Source organism: Phyllostomus hastatus, unplaced genomic scaffold (genome assembly GCF_019186645.2).
Source record: "Phyllostomus hastatus isolate PE091 unplaced genomic scaffold, TTU_PhHast_1.1 phas_contig_551, whole genome shotgun sequence".
NCBI classification, from domain to species: domain Eukaryota; kingdom Metazoa; phylum Chordata; class Mammalia; order Chiroptera; family Phyllostomidae; genus Phyllostomus; species Phyllostomus hastatus.
In genome coordinates this window covers 6969777-6990511 of record NW_025333909.1, presented here as the reverse complement: position 1 = coordinate 6990511, position 20735 = coordinate 6969777, and the positions used below count along the sequence as shown (strand labels likewise).

Sequence of the window (20735 nt, the reverse complement as noted above, 5' to 3'; positions counted from 1 at the left end):
GTTGATTAGGTTCCTGTTAAAGGTGAGATTATGTGGTATTTGTCTTTCACCACGTGGCTTACTTCACTTAGCATAATGCTTTCCAGCTCCATCCATGCTGTTGCAAAGGGTAGGAGCTCCTTCTTTCTTTCTGCTGCATAGAATTCCATTGTGTAAATGTACCACAGTTTTTTGATCCACTCATTTACTGATGGGCACTTGGGTTGCTTCTAGCACTTGGCTACTGTAAATTCTGCTGCTATGAACTCTGGGGTGCCTAGGTTCTTTTGGATTGGTGTTTCAGGGTTCTTAGGATATAATCCTAGCAGTGGAATTGCTGGGTCAAAAGGCAGATCCATTTTTAGTTTTCTGAGGAAGTTCCATACTGCTTTCCATAGTGGTTGTACCAGTCTGCAGTCCCACCAACAGTGCACTAGGGTTCCCTTTCTCCACAACCTCTCCAACACTTGTTGTTTGTTGCTTTGTTTATGATGGCCATTCTGACTGGTATGAAGTGGTATATCATTGTGGTTTTAATTTGCATCTCTCTGATGAATAGTGACATCGAGCATCTTTTTATGTGTCTATGGATCCTCTGTATGTCCTCCCTGGAGAAGTGTCTGTTCAAGTTCTTTGCCCATTTTTTAATTTTTTTTTGTCTTTCTGGAGTGGAATCATGTGAGTTCTTAATATATTTTGGAGATCAAACCCTTTCTGAGGTATCATTGGCAAATATGTTTTCCCATACAGTTGGTTCTCTTTTCATTTCAATGCTGTTTTCTTTAGCCATGCAGAAGCTTTTTATTTTGATGAGATCCCATGTGTTTATTCTTTCCTTTATGCTTCTTGCTTTAGGGGACATGTCAGTGAAGATGTTGCTGCATGGAATGTCTGAGATTTTTCTGCCTGTGTTTTCCTCTAGGACTTTTATGGTGTCACACCTTATATTTAAGTCTTTCATCCACTTTTACTTTTGTGTATGGTGTAAGTCGCTGATCGAGTTTCATTTTTTTGCATGTAGCTGTCCAGGGCACCCAACATCATTTGTTGAAGAGGTTCCCAGCACTTGTTTGTTGATTTATTAATGATTGCCATTCTGACAGGGGTGAGGTGGTATCTCATTGTGGTTTTAATTTGCATCTCTCTGATGATTAGTGACATTGAGCATCTTTTCATGTGTCTATGAGACATCTGTATGTCCTCCTTGGTGAAGTGTCTATTCAGGTCCTTTCCCCATTTTTTAATTGGATTGTTTGTCTTCCTGCTGTTGAGTTCTACAAGTTCATTATGTATTTTGGAAATTAATCCCTTATCAGGTGTATCATTACCAAATACATTTTCTGATACTGTGTGGTCCCCTTTCATTTTGTTGATGGTTTCTTTTGCTGTGTAGAAGTTTTTAATTTGATGTAGTCCCATTTGTTTATTTTTTCCTTTATTTCTCTTGCCCTAGGAGATGTATCAGCAAAAAAATTGCTATTGAGATATCTGAAATTTTACTGCCTATATTTCCCCTAGGATTTTTATGGTATTGCAAATTATATTTAAGTCCCTTATCTATTTTGAGTTTATTCTGCTGTATGGTGTAAGTTGGTGGTCTAGTTTCATTTTTTGCATGTACCAATCTCATCTACCAACACCATTTATTGAAGAGACTGTATTTATTGTATGCTCTTGCCCCCTTTGTCAAATATTGATTGACCATAAAGACATGGATTTATTTCTGGACTCTCTATTCTGTTCAGTTGAATAAAATGTTATGTAATTAGAAATCAATCACAAGAAAAAAGTGAAAAACACACAAAGACATAGGGGTTAAATAACATGTTACTAAACAATGAATAGGTTAATGATAAGATTGAGGAAAAAATCAAAATATGCCTAGACCAGATGAAAATGAGAACAAAACAATGCAAAATTTATGTGACATATTGAAAAGAGTCCTGAGAGTGGAATTCAGAGCATTACTAGCCTATCTTAAAGAACAAGAAAAATCTTAAATAAACAATCTAACTTTACACTTAAAGAATCATGAAGAAGAACAACAAACAAACAAAGCCAAAAGTGAGTAGAGGGAAGGAAATAATAAAGATCAGAGCAGAAATAAATGAAATAGACTCTAAAGAAACAATATAAATGATCAATGAAACCAAGAGCTGGTTCTTTGAAACGAAAAACAAGATTAAGAAACCTTTAACCAGACACATAAAAACACAAGGCAAGAGAGTACCCAAATAAATAAATAAAATTAGAAATGAAAGAGAAGTAACAACTGAGACCAAAGAAATACAAAATATTATAAGAAAATATTATGAACATCCATATGCGATCAAATTGGACTACCTGGATGCAATGGAAAAATTCCCAGAAACACACATTCCTCCAATACCAAATCAGGAAAAATCAGAAAATCTGAATAGACAGATAACACCTAGAGAAATTGAAGCAGTAATCAAAAAACTCCCAACAGACTAAAGTTCCAGACCAAATGGCCCCACAGGTGAATTTTACCAAACATTCAAATAAGAACTAACAACTATTTTTCTGAAACTAGTCCAAAAATTTCAAGAGAAGGGATGACTGAATCCCAAGCTCATTTTTCAAGGCCAACAAAACCCAAAGGTGTTTAGAGTTTCACAAATTCAGGAATGCAGCAGTTCCCACTTATATGCAGTTTCATTTACCTGTGGACAACTGTGGTCTGAAAATATTAAATGAAAATTCCAGAAAGAAACAATTTAATAAACCATTTATGTTTTAAATTGTGAAACTTATATATGGGGGTTGTGGTGCTGTCTGGGGTGTCACAGAGGGGACAATGCTGCTTGCTCGCTCCACTCTAGCCTCACTTTCCAATGAACTCTTCTGTGAGACTGGGAGTTTCTCCCACAGAAGGAATTGGAGTTTCTCCAGTCTTTGCAACCCTCACAGTATTTACACCTAGAGCTTTTGAGTCTTTAGTTTCCCTGTCAGCTAGCCCCTCCTTGCCTGTGCAGTTCTCCAGTCCTCCACCTTGCTGCAGGTCTCCTCCTCCTGCCTGCCTGCCCATCTCCATCCCTCCTACTGGTCTGGATGAATGTTTCTTTAACTCCTTGATTGTCAGAGTTCCATTCAGTTTGATATTCTGGCAGTTCTGGTGGTTTGTTATTTTTAAATTGGTTGTTATCTTTCTTTTGGTTGAGCAAGGAAGCGAAACATTTCTACCTATGCCTCCATCTTGGTTGGCCCCTATATATCACATTGAGGTTTCTTTTTCTCTCTTTCTCTCCCCCTTCCCCTATCTAAAATCAAAAAATTAAAAACTGTAAATGGACTAAATGATAAAATTATAAGACATAGGGTGGCTGAATAAATAGAAAAACAGGGTCCATGTATATGCTGTCTACAAGAAACTGGTTTCAGATTAAAAGAAACAAAATGAGCCTAGTGGAAAACAGCAGTGTTAACAAACTCCTTTAACTTTTTCTTGTCTGGGAAGCTCTTTATTTCTCCTACAATTTTGAATGATGGCCTTGCTGAGTAACATAGCCTTGGTTCCTGCTTTTCATCACCTTGAATATTTCATGCCAATCCATTCTGGCCTGAAATGTTTCTGTTGAGAAACCAGACGGAAATCTTATGAGAGCCCCTTTGTAAGTAACTAACCGCTTTTCTTTTGTGGCTTTCAAATTTTCTCCTTGCCTTTAACCTTTGCCATTTTATTTGTGATGTGTCTTGGTGTGGGCCTCTTTGGGTCCATCTTATTTGGGACTCTCTGAGCTTCCTGCACTTGTGTGTCTTTTTCCTTCACCTGGTTTGGGAAGTTTTAGGTCATTGTTCCTTCAAGTATGTTCTCAATCCCTTGGCTGTCTCTCTTCTCCTTCTGTAATCCCCATGAGGCAAATGCTGTCCCAAAGATCCCTTAAACTATCCTCATTTTTAAATACTTTTTTCTTCTTGTTTCTCTGCTTGGGTATTTTTTTTTCTAACTTAACTTCCAAATCACTGATTTGATCCTCTGCTTCATCTAACCTACTGTTTATTACTTCCAATGTATTATTCATTTGAGATATTGTATTATTTATTTCTGACTGCTCCTTTTTAATAGTTTTTATGTCTTCTTTAAATATATTTTATTGATTATGCTATTACAGTTGTCCCATTCCCCCATTCACTCCCCTCCACCCTGTACACCCTCTCCCACGCCTATCCCCGCTTTAGTCATGTCCATGTGTCATACTTATAAGTTCTTTAGCTTCTACATTTCCCATACTATTCTTACCCTCCCCTTATCTATTTTCAACCTACAATCTATGCTACTTATTCTCTGTACCTTTTCCCCCTCTTTCCTCCTCCCACTCCCCTGTTGCTAACCCTCCATGTAATCTCCATTTCTGTGGTTCTGTTCCTGTTCTAGTTGTTTGCTTAGTTTCTTTTGGTTTTGCTTTAGGTGTGGTTGTTAATAATTGTGAGTTTGCTGTCCTTTTACTATATATGTTTTTTCTTTATCATCTTTTCTTAGATAAGTCCCTTTAACATTTCATAAAATAAGGGCTTGGTGACAATGAACTCCTTTAACTCGACCTTATCTGAGAAGCACTTTATCTGCCCTTGCATTCTAAATGAGAGCTTTGCTGGATAGAACAATCTGGGATGTAGGTCCTTACCTTTCATGACTTGGAATACTTCTTTCCAGACCCTTCTTGCCTGCAAGGTCTCTTTTGAGAAATCAGCTGACAGTCTGATGGGAACTCCTTTGTAGGTTACTGTCCCCTTATCTCTTGCTGCTTCTAGGATTCTCTCCTTCGTTTTTACCTTGGCTAATGTAATTATGATGTGCCTTGGTGTGTTTCTTCTTGGGCCCAACTTCTTTGGGACTCTCTGAGCTTCCTGGATTTCCTGGAAGTCTATTTCCTTTGCCAGAATAGGGAAGTTCTCCTTTATTGTTTGTTCAAATACGTATTCAATCTGTTGCGTTTCCTCTTCCCCTTCTGGTACCCCTATAATTCGGATGTTGGAACATTTAAAGATGTCCAGGAGGTTCCTAAGCTTCTCCTCATTTTTTTGAATTCTTATTTCTTCATTCTTTCCTGTTTGGTTGTTTTTTTCTTTCTTCTGGTCCATTCTATTGTTTTGAGTCCCAGTTTCCTTCCCATCACTATTGGTTCTCCGTGCATCTTTCTTCATCTCTTTTATGGTAACCTGAATTTTTCATCTAATTTGTGCCCCAAATCAACCAATTCTGTGAGCTTCCTGATCACCAGTGTTTTGAACTGTGCATCTGATAGATTGGCTATCTCTTGGTCGCTCAAAAGGATGAGCCCTGGGGCATTGATCTGTTTTTCTGTTTGAGACATCTCTCTCTCTCTCTTTTTTTGTTTTTGGTCCGGTCGCTCCTGCTATGGTGAGGGGCAGAGCCTTAGGTGTTCACCGGGGCTGGGCACCCCAGTCGCTAGATTGTGATGTTGTATGGGGGGTGGGGAGTGGGAGGGAACAATGGCAGTAGCTCTGTTTTACCAGGACCTCAGTCCCTTCCCTGGGATCTTGGGCCGCGCGCTCTGCCCTGGTCCACAATTGCCACCTCACTGGGTCTGCCAGCTGCCGCTTGCGTACTCAGGGTCCACCTGCTGCAATCTTGCACACCCCAGATGCCTTATGTGCTCCTGGTTGCCTTATGCACCAAGTTCTCCCCCCGTTCTCCACACGCCGCGACCTGTGCCCGGCTGCTCCTCTCCACTCCTCCTACTGGTCTGGATGAACGGGTCTACTTCAACTTCTTGGCTGTCCGACTTCCATTCAGATAAATTCTCTGTCAGTTCTGGGTGTTATTCTGCCTCTAAATTGTTGTTGTTCTAATCTTGGTTGTGCGTGGAGGTACGGTGTGTCCACCTATGCCTCCATCTTGCCAGAAGTCGGTCTCTATGTCTTTTTTTTTTCATGCTGTTGAGCATCCTTATAATCATTACTTTGAACTTTATCCGAGAAATTGCTTGCTTCCTTTTCATTTCGCTCTCCTCCTGGGGAATTCTCTTGTCCTTTTATTTGGGGCCTGTTTCTTTGTCTTCCCATTTTGGCTGCCTCTTTGTGTTTGTTTCTATGCATTCGGTAGGTCTGCAAAGGCTCTGGTCAGATGCTTCCTGTGACTGACCCTAGGCAACCTGTTTGTAGTTATCAGCAATATACAGCTTGTGGCTCCCTCTGTTGGGTCTGGGTGTGTGCAAAAAGAACCAAGCTGAACACCAAGGCTGGCTTTTACCAGCACCAAGCCAGGGGGAGGATCTGCTAAAGTCTCAAAGCTCCCAGAGATCCACCTCTGCCTGCAGGCTCTTATGCTTAATCACTGAAAGTGCCCCCAGATGCACTCCTCAGCAGTCAGGCTTAACCTCCACAGGGTGGGGAAAGAGGGATTCCTGGAGTGGGGCAAGTGGGATTCCTGACGTTTGGGATATTGCTTTCCCCCAGGCTGATGTAGGGGAATGTAGTGCCTGAGACAGATGGCTCCTGAAGTACGTGGAATGACTTAGCACAGGGATCCTGATAGCTGACCTTTCAGCTCTCTCCCCAGAGCCACAAACCCCAGGCTTTCCTCAGGTGGCTCTAGTACACTCCACCCTCCTTCCACCAAAGCCCAGTGTGAGTGGCAGTCTCAATGTGTTGGTGTGGCTTCTCTGTCAGTCCTTGGTTCTAAGGCTTTTCTCCAGCTAGTATTCAGTTGGTTATTCAGGATTCTCTTTCTATAATTTAGTTGTAATTATAGTTTGGTCCTGGGGGAGGTTAGTGTAGTTTCCACTTACTCCACTACCATCTTGGATCTCCTAAACCTATAGTGTATTATTAATTAAGTCAGTTTCTTTCTTAGATACTCTACTTAAGCCCAAGGTACATTCATGTATTAAATTTTCTTTTCTTAATCTTGGGAAGTGATTTTTAGCCATCCTTTTCCTAACTGCTATACATACAAAAGAAGCTAATATGAACTATTTTCTTGATGACTGATTTTGCACATCCATGTGGGATATAAGACTAGAGCACACACTCACATGAGAAAGCCATACATTGGCCAAAAGTCCTGCTACAGCTTCCTGAACATGTTTTTATTCAGTTCAGAAAAAGAAAAGGAATTATAAAGTGGAAAAGCCTGGCATTGATCCAGGAGAGTTGCTGTCAACCTTTGAGCCCAGGAGGCACTGACTCTATTTTTATTATATGTTAATAACACACAATTTTAGGTGGTTATAAAAACCGTAGGTAAAATATTTAATGACTCAAACAAAATGTTTAAAAAATTGATTGTTTTCTCTCAATACCATATTTCTTATGGGGAAAATACAGACAGGGAAATTACCCTTATTTTATGAGCAAAAATAATGATACACATGCAGTTTTCTAAAACAATAGCCAAATTTCCAAAATAAAAATATATAACAGTTACTATACCAAGATCACCATCAACCTGTCTGCATTTCCTTAAACATTAACATAACTCCTGGAAGAAATTACTTAATTTATATCATTTGAATCAAAATGTCCTATAATTATAAGGCATTGAGCTACCCTGCCTTATCTTTCTGTGACAATTTCAAAGCTAATGGAACTCCATACTTTTTTCCTAAACATTTAGGAAATATTTTCTGCCAAAACAAACTAAATAAAAATAGCGGATGGTTAGAGGAAACTTCAGAGTCAGATTTAGAGGACGAAATATTATTTTGTCTATGTTGAGTGAATATGACTTTACAGAAAGACATTTAAATGTTATAGTAATTTCTAACTAAAGTATGCTAATCTCTTCCTCAATAAGTCATCTCTTATACTATATAACTTCAAATCTGGCTCAATTTTATAATTGTGAAACCCAATATCTCATGAATTTCTTCCAAAGCCTGGATGATTTTTAAGGTGTAGATTTTTACTCATTATAATATTGACTGACAAAACTCATCACATCACACATTTGGAACAAAAATTCTGTAAAACTGCCTATAGTGTGTGACTGTGTGTGCATGTGCTAAATTATGCCAGAGTCCATCCTTTTACCTTTCATTTTGGTTCAGGAAAGTTCATGTTTTAATCACAGAAATCTACTCTCTTTCTAGCAAGAAAAATTTTTTCTGAAGGAGATTAGGTCATAATTTTGAGAGAGAGAGAGAGAGAGAGAGAGAGAGAGAGAGAGAACCAACTGCTACTGGTATTCAATGAATCATGAATCTCTGGAAGCCTGAAGAATCAAAGCCATAAAATTACAGATGGCACAAAGACACAGATGAAGCTGTGAACATTATTACATTTTTTTTTTAAGTTTCTGATTCCAGGTTTAACTAGAGTATTATCTGGATCAGAAGTAGTGAAATTAGCCCTGGCTGGTGTAGATCAGTGGATTGAGTGCTGGCCTGCAAACCAAAGGGTTACTGGTTCAATTCCCAGTCATGGCACATGCCTGGGTTGTGGGCCAGGTCTTCAGTAGGGGGCATGTGAGAGGCAACCATGCACTGATGTTTCTCTCCCTCTCTTTCTCCCTCCCTTCCCCTCTCTCTAAAATTAAATAAAATCTTTAAAAATAGTGAAATTAAAATGAATGTAAGGCAAATTATAACTTTCCCTCCATGATCAACAAACACAGTCCAAGCCATTTTATGCATCAAATCTCTGAGATTCTGATATGCCCTAAAATTACATCCTGTTTCCTATGTTTTAGTCTCTGTGACTTTGTGCACGTGGATGAGATATCCTTAGAGGTTGTATTTAGAATATAAGTAATGCTTAGGCCTTAATACTTCACAAATCCAGAGGTAAAACATTTTCTGGACAATCTTTTTTCATTCTTATAATTCAATGAAGGAAAAAACTCACATTAACACTTGTAACCCATATACAGATTTACTGTAAAATACCTATAAAATAAAATAGCTTAAAATAAAACAATGCATTATATACATATAGTTTTAGTAGAAAGAAAAGTAGTATATGAATTTTAGGTTCAAATATAAAATGTTTGTATACCTCCTAATGCTGAATCAATTAACATTTTTTCTTGAACAGTTATTATCTGTCCAGGTGAGAATTCTCTACATCAAGCACAACCAAATTATACATTAAGACTCATCAATTTCTATCTCTGCCTTTTCTTCCTACCATAATGAGATGGCATGATAAGCAATGCCAGTGAATTTTATTTTCAATATATAAATATAAACATAATTTTCAACATTTGTTCTTTACCCTTACTTCCATCCCCACCAATACAAAATATTAAATTATACACATGAAAGGGGATAAATTAAAAGATCTGAACCAATATTTATCTTGATATTCACAATCTGCTGTTTGTTCTTAGAGTCATATGTGTGTGAGTGTATATGTACACACTCAAGAATAGCTTGGTTTCCAGGTTGGATGAAGACGATAAGGAAGGTCTAGATTTAGAGCTAAAACCGATCATCAGGGTATGAAAAGCCCTTTCAGTCTCTGCCTTTTTCATTTACTTCTTTCTACAGGAACAAAATAACGTCAAATTGCAGCCTCAACTCTGTCCAATACATTAGTAACCCATTTTCTCTAAGAGGTAGAATCTATGCCTGGTTCTTTCATTCTGAGCTCTACAACTGGTGTTCACAGGCTAAATCCTGGGTCCACAAAAATCATCCAAAATGCTACTCTGCATTCAGAGTGCCCTCTTCTCCCAAGCTTGTATTATAATTTTCCAGTCCCGATTCAGCTTCAGCCTTATCTTCTTGAATATATCAGTTGGAGTTCTTTGGTTACAAGCAACAGAAACTAAATCTGGCTAACTTAGGTAAAGTAAAACTAATTAGAAATACATTATTTTTAATAGAAATTACTGGAAGCCTGGAGAATCAGGTTTAGAATTTGGCAAGAATCAGCGAAGCTCTTGGAGGGCTAGGGAGTTGCAACAAAAGAAATAGGAATGCTTTTGTATCAAGCAAGTTATGTGCTGTATTCTCTATTGGAACAGAATAGACCCAAACTTGTTTCAGTTTTTATGTGATTGCTTTCAGGTTTCAAATTCCAGGGACTTAGTGTTTAGTTGGCCTTATTATCATCATTTGTTCATCCCCTGGTTAGGGGAGGAGGTGGAGTATGGTTACAGACTCACCAGACTTTATGCAATGGAGAAGAGGTAATTCCTCATAATGAAATTAAGGTACTAACTAGAAAAGGGAAATTAATACTAGGAAGCCCAAACCAACAAATGTCCATGATGCTGAGTGTTTTCAGCTTTCCCATTGTCATTTGAGCAGTGGCCTTGGCCTTGACCACCTTGAACACCTGGTTCTTGAATTGTTTTTTTTTTTTTTTTTCAAAAGCTAGACCTTACTCTTTACACCCTGAGTTGTTGCCTGGAAATCTCCTTCAACCTTCACAAATGACAGGAGATCCAAAGTTTGCTACCTTATGCTCAAACACAGGTATTATTTTTGTTCTAAAACTATTGCTGTTAAATACCACCTATCAGATCATATTCAAATCAAGTTTATTTGCCGTGTACCCTTAGAAACTGTAGTTTCAAATCTAAGCCACATATATAGGGCCAACTTCTGGGATAACAACCTGGTCCTGGCCATTGTTAGCTTATTCCCTCCAGCAAAAATCAGCTGTTGAGGTCTCAGCATACCTCACAGGTTAAACTACCCAAGTATGACAGGCTGAAGAATACAGGCAGGTCTAGCTTTGTAAATTATGCTCTGACAATTTCAGTTTGGAAGTAGCATCCAATAATAAGACAATAGACCACAGCAAATGGTTCTTTGGAAATCCTTAATTGTAAGTTACAATATTTCTCAAAATCTGGTGTGGTTAGCACTTGTATCAGATTCATTGTTAAACATGAAGAGCCCTGTGATTTATACCAAACAAAATGAATCAAAATATTATACCATAGAATCTAAGAATATGTAGTTCTCATAAGTACCATAAGTAACCTCTATGCACACTAAACTTTGAGAATGATGGACATGAGGTTGTCTGCTATAAGACAGTGATAACTCCCAACAGACCACCTGAACAGAGATACAATGGGTCAAGGAGGCTAATACTCAGAAGTCTAAATTGACTACCAGCATGGACATAGCTACAATCCTGAGACTCAGAAAGGAGAACTACAGGGAAACAGGAGTAATGGACATAATCAAAACAAAATCCAGTCCTAGCAGGACTAGGGTAAAAGAAAGGGTATCAAGGTAGAGACTCAGGCTCATAAAACAAAATGGAAAATGTGATTACCAGAATTGACAAATAAGATGGGGACTGAGTGTCAGGAACAAATAAAAAGATCATTTATACCAAGGATTATAATTTCAGGGCCAAACAAGCTACATGAGTAACTTGATGGTGAGTAATAGAGTGATAGGAGAGAGATTGTTATAGTCTTACATTCTAAGGTCAGTGGTTCAGGCTAAGCCTCCAAGTGGGAACAAGTGTTCCCAGCTTTGGCAATAGAAGGACTAATGATTTTGAAATCAAGCAAGATCTCCTATCCTGGAATTAGAAAATGCTAAATATGATAAACTTCTTTTCTGCAACAATTATTTATTATGGCTTTGTTAGAAATTCAATTTTTTGAAGATTTTATTTATTTTTAGAGAGGGAAAGTGAGGGGAAAGAGGGAGAGAAACATCAATGTGTGGTTGCTTTTCACATGCCCCCTACTGGGGACCTGGCCCACAATCCAGGCATGTGCCCTGACTAGAAATCAAACTGGTGACCCTTTGGTTTGCAGGCTGGAGCTCAATCCACCGAGCCACACCAGCCAAGGCAGAAAGTCAATCTTTTAACTTCACAACAAGAGATAATGAATAGGTTTGCTCCCTGTAGATAATAGGCATAAAGAAACAGCAAGGGAAAACTTGGAAAGAAAAGAGCTATGGTCCATCCCTTCCACCAAGAATATACTTTCTTCTAAGGAACCGCAGTTGTGTGGATGCAGGTAGACTTTTCACACTGGAACTGGTTACTCCAGCATTTTTATCTGCACTTTCCAAGTCAGTTTGGGCACATCAGTCCTTTCAGCAGAACCTGTCTTAGGCACTTAACCTTTCATGGCTCAGGTGTGCCAAGACAAAAAAAAAAAATGGCCCAAATGGAAGAACAGATCAAAGCTCCAGAAACAAATACAACTAAGCAATGAAGAGATATCCAACCTATCAGGTGCACAATTCAAAGCACTGGTGATCAGGATGCTCACAGAATTGGTTGAATTTGGTCTCAAATTAGATAAAAAAAAAACTGAAGGCTACACTAAGCGAAATGAAGGAAAATGCACAGGGATCCAACAGTGATGGGAAGGAAACTGGAACTCAGATCAATGGTGTGGACCAGAAAGAAGAAAGGAACATCCAACCAGAAAAGAATGAAGAAACAAGAATTCAAAAAATTGAGGAGAAGCTTAGGAACCTCCAGGACATCTTTAAATGTTCCAACATCTGAATAATAGGGGTACCAGAAGGAGAAGAGGAAGAGCAAGAAATTTAAAACTTATTTGAACAAATAATGAAGCAAAGCTTTCTCAATCTGGTAAAGGAAAGAGACTCCCAGGAAGTCCAGGAAGCTCAGAGAGTCCCAAAGAAGTTGGGCCCAAGAAGGAACACACCAAGCACATCATAATTACATTACCCAAGCTTAAAGATAAGGAGAGAATGTCAAAGGCATCAAGAGATAAGGAGACAGTTACCTACAAAGGAGTTCCCATCAGGGTGTCAGCTGATTTCTAAAAGAAACCTTACAGGCAAGAAGGGCTGGAAAGAAGTATTCCAAGTCATGAAAGGCAAGGACCTACATCCAAGATTACTTTACCCAGCAAAGCTTTCATTTAGAATGGAAGGGCAGATAAAGTGCTTTTCAGATAAGGTCAAATTCAAGGAGTTTATCATCACCAAGCCCTTATTATATGAAATGCTTAAGGGATTTATCTAAGAAAAAAAGATAAAAATATGAACAGTAAAATGACAACAAACTCACAGTTATTAACAACCACACCTAAAACAAAAACAAACTAAGCGAACAACTAGAACAGAAACAGACCCACAGAAATGGAGAGCACATGGAAGGTTATCAACAGGAGAGTGGGAGGGGGAGAGAGGGGGAAAAGGTACATAGAATAAGTAGCATAGATGGTAGGTAGAAAATAGACAGGGGAAGGTTAAGAATAGTATAGGGAATGTAGAAGCCAAAGAACTTATATGTATGACCCATGGACATGAACTAAAGTGGGGGCGGGGGGGGAATGTGGGTGGGAGGGGCTGTGCAGGGCAGAGGGGAATAAAGGGGGGGAATGGGATAATTGTAATAGCATAATCAATAAAATATATTATTAAAGAAGAAAAGAAACAGCAAAAGAAAAACAAATAGATGAAAGTAAAAGTGCAGCACATAGAAAAAGGAGAAAGATAAAGAAAACAACAGAAAAAAAGATAAAGCAGTAGAAATTAGAAAAAAGGGAACAAATTGGGGGGAGAAACAGAGTCATCTGTAGCAGAACTCTACAGATGAAGAATTAAAACAAGACTAGTGGACTACTCAACACCAAACCCCCACCCCCCACAAACAATTCAATTAAAAGATGAGAATAGGACCTGAATATACACTTCCTGTAAGGAGATATACAGATGGCCAATAGGCAATATAAAAGTTTATTCAACATCAATAATCACCACTGAAATGCAAATTGAAATTACCATGAGTTATCACTTCACATCTATGAGAATGGCTACCATCAATAAATCAACAAATGACAAATGTTGGTGAGGATGCAGAGAAAAGAAAACATTTGTGCACTGTTGGTGAGAATGCAGATAGGTGTAGACACTTACCCCGATAGGATTCCTCAAAAAAACCCCAAAATGGTACTATCTTAATATCCAGCAATTCCACACCTGGGCATATATCCAAAGAAACCCAAAACACTGATTTGAAGGCATATAGGCACCTTTATATTCACTGCAGTGTTATATACAACAGCCAAGCTATGGAAGCAACCTAAATGCCTATCATTAGATGAGTGGATAAAAAAGCTATGCTACCTTCACACAATGGAATACTACTTGGCCATAAAAAAGAAGACAATCTTACCAATTATGACAGCATAGATGGACCTAGAGGGTGCTATGCTCAGTGAAATAAATCAGACAGAGGAAGACAAATATTATATGATTTCACTTATATGCAGAATCTAAAGAACAATAAATGAACAAAGAAACAGAAACAGACTCATAAACACAGAAGGTAGACTTGTGGTTGCCAGAGGGGCAGGGTGTTGGGAGACTGGATAAAAGAGGTGAAGGGATTAAGAAGTACTAATTTGTAGTTACAAAATAGTCATGGGGATATAGAGTACAGCATAGGGAATATACTCAATAATATTGCAATAACTATATGGTGTCAGGTAGGTACTGAAAATATCAGAGGGAACACTTTGTAAAGTATATCATTGTTTAACAACTATGCTGCATACCCAAAGCAAATACAAAATAATATTGAAAGTAAAGTGTAATTAGAAAAATTTTAAAACACCAGTGGTACTTTAAGACGGAGGAAAACATTTCAGTTGCAAAAATCAACATAGCTATCATGAGACAAATTAATGTAGAAGAGTGCAATAAAATTTTATGACAAGAAAGCTAGTTAATGAACTGTTGGAACACCCTGAGTTGATAGTCAGAATAGAACTTATTCTCATAGATACTTATGGATACAGTTAAATAAAATATATGTAATTCATTAGAAATACTTAAACTTATGCTTAGTAAATTCTAGTTACAATCATATTCATATAGCATATTTGTTATTTAGTAGTCTCCTTCCACATTACTTACTTACTTAAAGTTCTAGTTAAAAAACTTGAAAAAGTATTGGTTGCATCTTACAATACTATCAGATGTCTGATTTTGAATATCATCCCTCTAAAACCAAGATTGTTAAATGGTGAAAGAGTGATCTTTTTAACAAATAGTGCTGAGGCAAATGGATATCTATATGCAAAAGTATAAAGTTGGACTCTTGCCTCACAATATATGCAAAGGTATAGTATAATGTGTGCTTTTTGTCCAAATTTTTGATAGCAAAATAACAGTGCACATTATACATGGGTAGCACTAATTCTATATCTATATAAGTGTTTTTAATTCTTTTATTTATGCTTATATGTTTAAAGTGTAACCCTAGAAAGCAATAACAATATACATATGCAAAATAATACACTGGAATACAATAATTGGTTTTGTTTCTAAATTTAAATAAATAAAAAATTGACTTAAAAAATTAAAACAAAAGATTTTTTTTGAAAGTTTGGGCCAAAAAAACATGGATGTACATTATACACAGCAAAATATGGTAACTAAACATAGATTAAAGGTATATATTTTATTGTTTAATTACTTTATTGTTGTTCAATTACAATTGTCTGCATTTTCTCTCCACCACTCCCCACCACCCCAGCCAAACCCACCTCCCTCCCTTGCCTCCACCCTCTCCCTTGGTTTTGTCCAAGTGTAAAGATACACATTTTAAAGCAGACACCGTAAAACTCGTAGGAGAAAAACATGTGTAAATTGTTATGATTTTGAATTAGGGAGTAAATTTTTAGCTATGATACCAAAAGCATGAGCAATAATAAAAAAATAAATTTTACCTCATCAAATTAAAATCTTCTTTGCCTCAAAGGACACTATCAAGAAGTGAAAAACAAATACCATGTAATCTCACCTATAACTGGAGTCTAATGAACAAAATAAACTAATGAGCAAAACAGAACCAGAAACATGGAAACCTGGGACAGACTGACAGCTGCCAGAGGAGAAGAGGGAGGGGAATAATGGTGGAAAGAAGGGAAAGAGATTAGTCAAAGAAAATATTTGAATGACCCATGGACATGGACAACAGTGTGGGGAATGATTGTGGGAGCTGGGGGCAGGTTGGGTAGAGGAGAGCAATGGGGGAAAATTGGGACAACTATAACAGAATAAATAAGAATAACTTTTAAAATCTTTTAAAAAGCCCTGGCCGGTGTGGCTCAGTGGATTGGGTGCCAGCCTGAGAACCATAATGTTGCTGTTTCAATTGCTGGTTGGGGCACATGCCTGGGTTGCAGGTCAGGTCCCCAATTTGGGGTGTGAAGGAGGCAGCCAATTGTGTATTTCTAGCACATTGATGTTTCTTTCCCTCCTTTTTCCTCCCTTCCCTGCTCTCTAAAAATAAATAAGTGAAATATTTTTAAAAAGAAAGCAAAAAGACAAACCACAGAATGGGAGAAAATAATTACAAATTATATATTTGATGAGTCTAGTATCCATAATATATAAAGACATCTTAAGTTAACAATCAAACACAAATAATCTAAGTTAAAAGTAAGCCTTTTGACCCAGCAATCCCACTTCTGGGAATATAGCCAAAGGAATCCAAAACACTAATTTGAAAGAACATAAGCACCTCTATGTTCATTACAGTGTTATTTACAATCACCAAGATATGGAAGCACCCTAAGTGTCCATCAGTAGGTGAGTGGATAAAACAACTAACAGCCGCCTACACAATGGAATACTACTTGGCTGTAAAAAAGGAAGTGTTACCTTTTATTATGACATTATGGATGGACCTGGAGAACATTATGCTAAGTGAAATGAATCAGTCAGAGAAAGACAAATACCATATGATTTCACTCATATGTGGAATCTAATGAACAAACTGAACTAACAAGGAACATGTGGATGGACTCATAGATGGAGAACAGGATGTCAGCTAGAGAGCAGGGAGGTGAGTGGTGGAGTGATTGAGCTAAAAGGAAAAAGGACTCATGTACATGGACAACAGTGTGATGATTGCTGGGAGGGGTATAAGGGGACTAAAGGGTAATGGAAACGTACAATATACATTAAATTTAAAAAATGGCTATACAAATTTGAATTGACATTTATCTAAGAAACATACAAATGGCACATGACAAGATCCTCAACATCATTAATCATTAGGGAAATGCAAATTAAAATCACAAGCAAGTACCACATTACATTCACTAGGATAAATATAATTTTTAAAAACCAAAAACCAAAAAGTGTTGTCATTTATGTAAAGAAATTGGAATCCTCATCCATTGTTGGAGGGGATGTAAAATCATGCAGCTTCTATGTAAAACAGTTTAGCAGTTAAAAAAATTAAACATGAATTGATCATATGACACCAAAATTCTGCTTCTAGATATCCACAAAAAAGAACTGAAGTCAAGTTTTCAAAAAAATATTTGTACATAAATGTTATAGCAGTACTACTCACAATAACCAAAAGATGGGAACAACCATTATGTGCATGAAAGGATAAATGAACAAATAAAATTTTATATTTAAATACAACTAGTATTACTCAGACAACAAAAGGAATGAGGTATTTGTATATACTACTACATGGATAAACGTTAAAAATATCATATTAAGTGAAAGAAGCCAAACGCAGAAAGTCACATATATGTTTTTATTTATATAAAATATCCAGAATAGGTAAATCCATAGAGACATAAAACACATTGTTAGTAGGCAGGGGTTGGGGGTGGGGTAGAGAATAGAGAGTGACTACTTGCTTAGCACAGGATTTCTTTTTCAGGAGATAACAATATTTTAGAACTAGATAAAAGTACATTTCCTCATTGTGAATGTAGTAAATGTAACTGAATTTCACATTTTTAAATAATTAATTTTATGTTATATGAATTTTACCTCAATAAACAATACTTTTAAAAAGCAATGAACTGTAAATGTAAAAGTGTACATATGGGAAGCTTCAACCTGAGTATCAGCTTCTCACCTTCCTCCCTGAACAACATGAGCTTCAGCACATGCTCCAGGTTCTCCACAAGCTACCAGACCCTGGGCTCCCTGCAGTAGCCCAGCTACCAGGTCTGGCCAGCATGTATGCAGGCACTGGGGGCTTGGGCTCCTGGATCTCGGTGTCCCATTCTACCAGCGTGTGGGGCAGCTGGGGATGCGGGGATCTGGTGGGCATAGGGGGCATCCAGAGTGAGAAGGAGATTCTCACTCTCCTCTCATGCAATGCCTGAAGGACTGACTGGCCTTCTACCTGGAGAGGGTGAGAAGCCTGGAGGCTGATAATCAGAGATTATTCTGTGGACAATGCCCACATCGTTCTGCATATTGACAATGCCTGTCTTGCTGCTGAGGACTTCAGAGTCAAGTATGAGATGGGGCCAGCAATGTGCCAGTTTGTGGAAAATGACATCAATGGGCTCAGAAAGGTCATTGATGACACCAATACCTCTCAACTGCAGCTGGAGACAGAGATCAAGGCTCTCAAGGAGGAGCTGCTCTTCATGAAGAAGAACCATGAGGAAGAAGTAAATGGTCTACAAAACCAGATTGCCAATTCTGGATTGACCATGGAGTCAGATGCCCCCAAATCTCAGGACCTCGGCAAAATCATGGTAGACTTCCAGGCCCAGTAAGATGAGCTGGCTCGGGAGAACTGAGAGGACCTAGACAAGTACTGGTCCCATCAAACTGAGGAAAACACCATGTGGTCACCTTGCAGACTGCTGAGATAAGCACCGCTGAGAGGACAATTACGGAGCTGAGACGTACAGTCCAGTCGGAGATCGACCTGGACTCAATGAGGAATCTGAAGGGCAGTTTGGAAAACATCCTGATGGAGGTGGAGGTGCGCTATGCCATGCAGATGGAACACCTCAACGAGATGCTGCTGCACCTGGAATTAGAGCTGGCCCAGACCGTGGGAGGGGCAGCGCCAGTTCCTAGAGTATGCTAAACATCAAGGTCAAGCTGGAGGCTGAGATTGCCACCTACTACAGCCTACTGGAAGAAGGGGAGGACTTCAATCTTGTTGACGATCAGGAGGAGAGCCCCTCCTTACAAACCATCCAAAAGACCATGACCCACAGGTTTGTGGATGGCAAAGTGGTGTCTGAGGTCAAGGATACCAAAGGTTTGATGCATTAAAGGCAGCAGAATTGGGGCACCCCACGGCAGGGCAGGAAGCCAATAAAAAGTTCATCGAAGAAAAAAAGAAGCGTATATATGATCTTTCAATTTCATTCCATAAGCTATATGTTTATGCTTACCAAGTACCACACTGGTTTGATCACCATTGTTTTCTAGTAAGTTTTGAAGTTTAAATCTTTCAACTTTTTAAAAATCAAGATTGTTTTGGTTATCATGGGTCCTTTACAATTCCATATGAATTTTAAGTGCAGTTTATCAATTTCTACATGACATTAGCTTGGATTCTGATAGGGATTGTGTTGTGTTACATCTTTAGATCTATTTGAGGGAGTGTTGAATTGTTATCTTTATCAATATTAGCTCTAACAATCCATAAACATGGGATGTTTTTAATTTTTTAGGTCTTTATTTCATTTTCAACTGTTCATAGTTAGTGTATGGAAATACAATTGATTTTTGCATATCAATCTTGTACCAAGCAGATTTGTAGACCTCTTTTATTAGTTGTAATATTCTTTTATTTTTCAATTACAACTCATATTTAATATTATTCTGTATTAGTTTCATATGTGCAGCACTGATTAGAAAAGCATGTACTTTATAAAGTTGTCCCAGCACTGCTTCAATTACCCACCTGGCCTCACTCATTTATCATGATATTATTCAATATATATGTATTCAAACTATTTATATAGTCTCATGCTATAACTTACATCTCTGTGACTATTTTGAATAAATTTTAGATATTAACCCTTTATAGAATGTATTATTTGCAAATATTTTCCCTCATTTAGTAGGCTGTCATTTTGTTTTGTTGATGGTTTCCTTGGTTGTGTAAAAAATGTTTCATTTTGATGTAGTACCACTTGTTAATTTGTTCTTTTGTTTTCCTTGCCAGAGGAGATATATCAGAAAAAAATTCTGCTGAGAGAAATGTCAGAGATTCTATTCCTTATGCTTTCTTCTAAGAACTTGATGATTTTGAGTCTTACATTTAAGTCTTTAATCCATTTTTATTTTATTCTTGTATTGATATATGGTGTAAGAAGGTGAACTAGTTTTATTCATCTGCATGTATCTGTCCAATTTTTTCCAAAGCACTTACTGAATAGGCTGTCTTACCCATTGTATGTTCTTGCATATGTTGTCATATATTAATGGACTATATAGGTTCGAGTTTATTTCTGGGCTCTCCATTCTGTCCCAGTGATTTATTAATATGGGTCTGTTTTTATTCCAGTTCCATGCTGTTCTAACTGCTGTAACCTTGTAATGTAGTTTTATAACAGGTAGCCTGATACCTCCCTCTTTCTCAAGATGTTTGTGGATATTCAGGGGATTTTTTTGTGTGTGGTTCCATATAAACTTTTGAATTACTTGTTCTAGTTCTATGAAAAACATATTGATATCTTGATAAGAATTAAATTGAGTGTATAGATTTCTTTGAGTATTACAGACAAACCCAAAATAATGTTTAATGAAGTTATTTATTTCTATCCATGAGCACAATATATGCTTCCCTTTATTTATATCTTCTTCAATATTTTTATTCATTGTTTTATAATTTTATAAGTACAGGTATTTATCTCCTTGGTAAAATTTACACCTAGGTATTTTCTTTTTGATTCAAATGTAAATAGAATGGCTTTCTTAGTTTCCCTTTCTGATAGTTCATTATTGGTGTATAAAAATGCAACCAATTTCTTTTTAATATAACTTTTAACTTTTTCAATTACAGTTAACTTACAATATTATATTAGTTTCATGTATATAACTCAGTGGTTATAGACCTTACTAAGTGGC

At 37.5% G+C, this 20735-nt stretch overlaps 1 pseudogene; it reads left to right on the top strand.

Annotated features, from left to right (window-relative positions):
- Window positions 1–17794: 17794 nt before the first annotated feature.
- On the top strand, window positions 17795–18929 carry LOC123824273 (annotated as a pseudogene).
- The last annotated feature ends 1806 nt before the right edge of the window (window positions 18930–20735 follow it).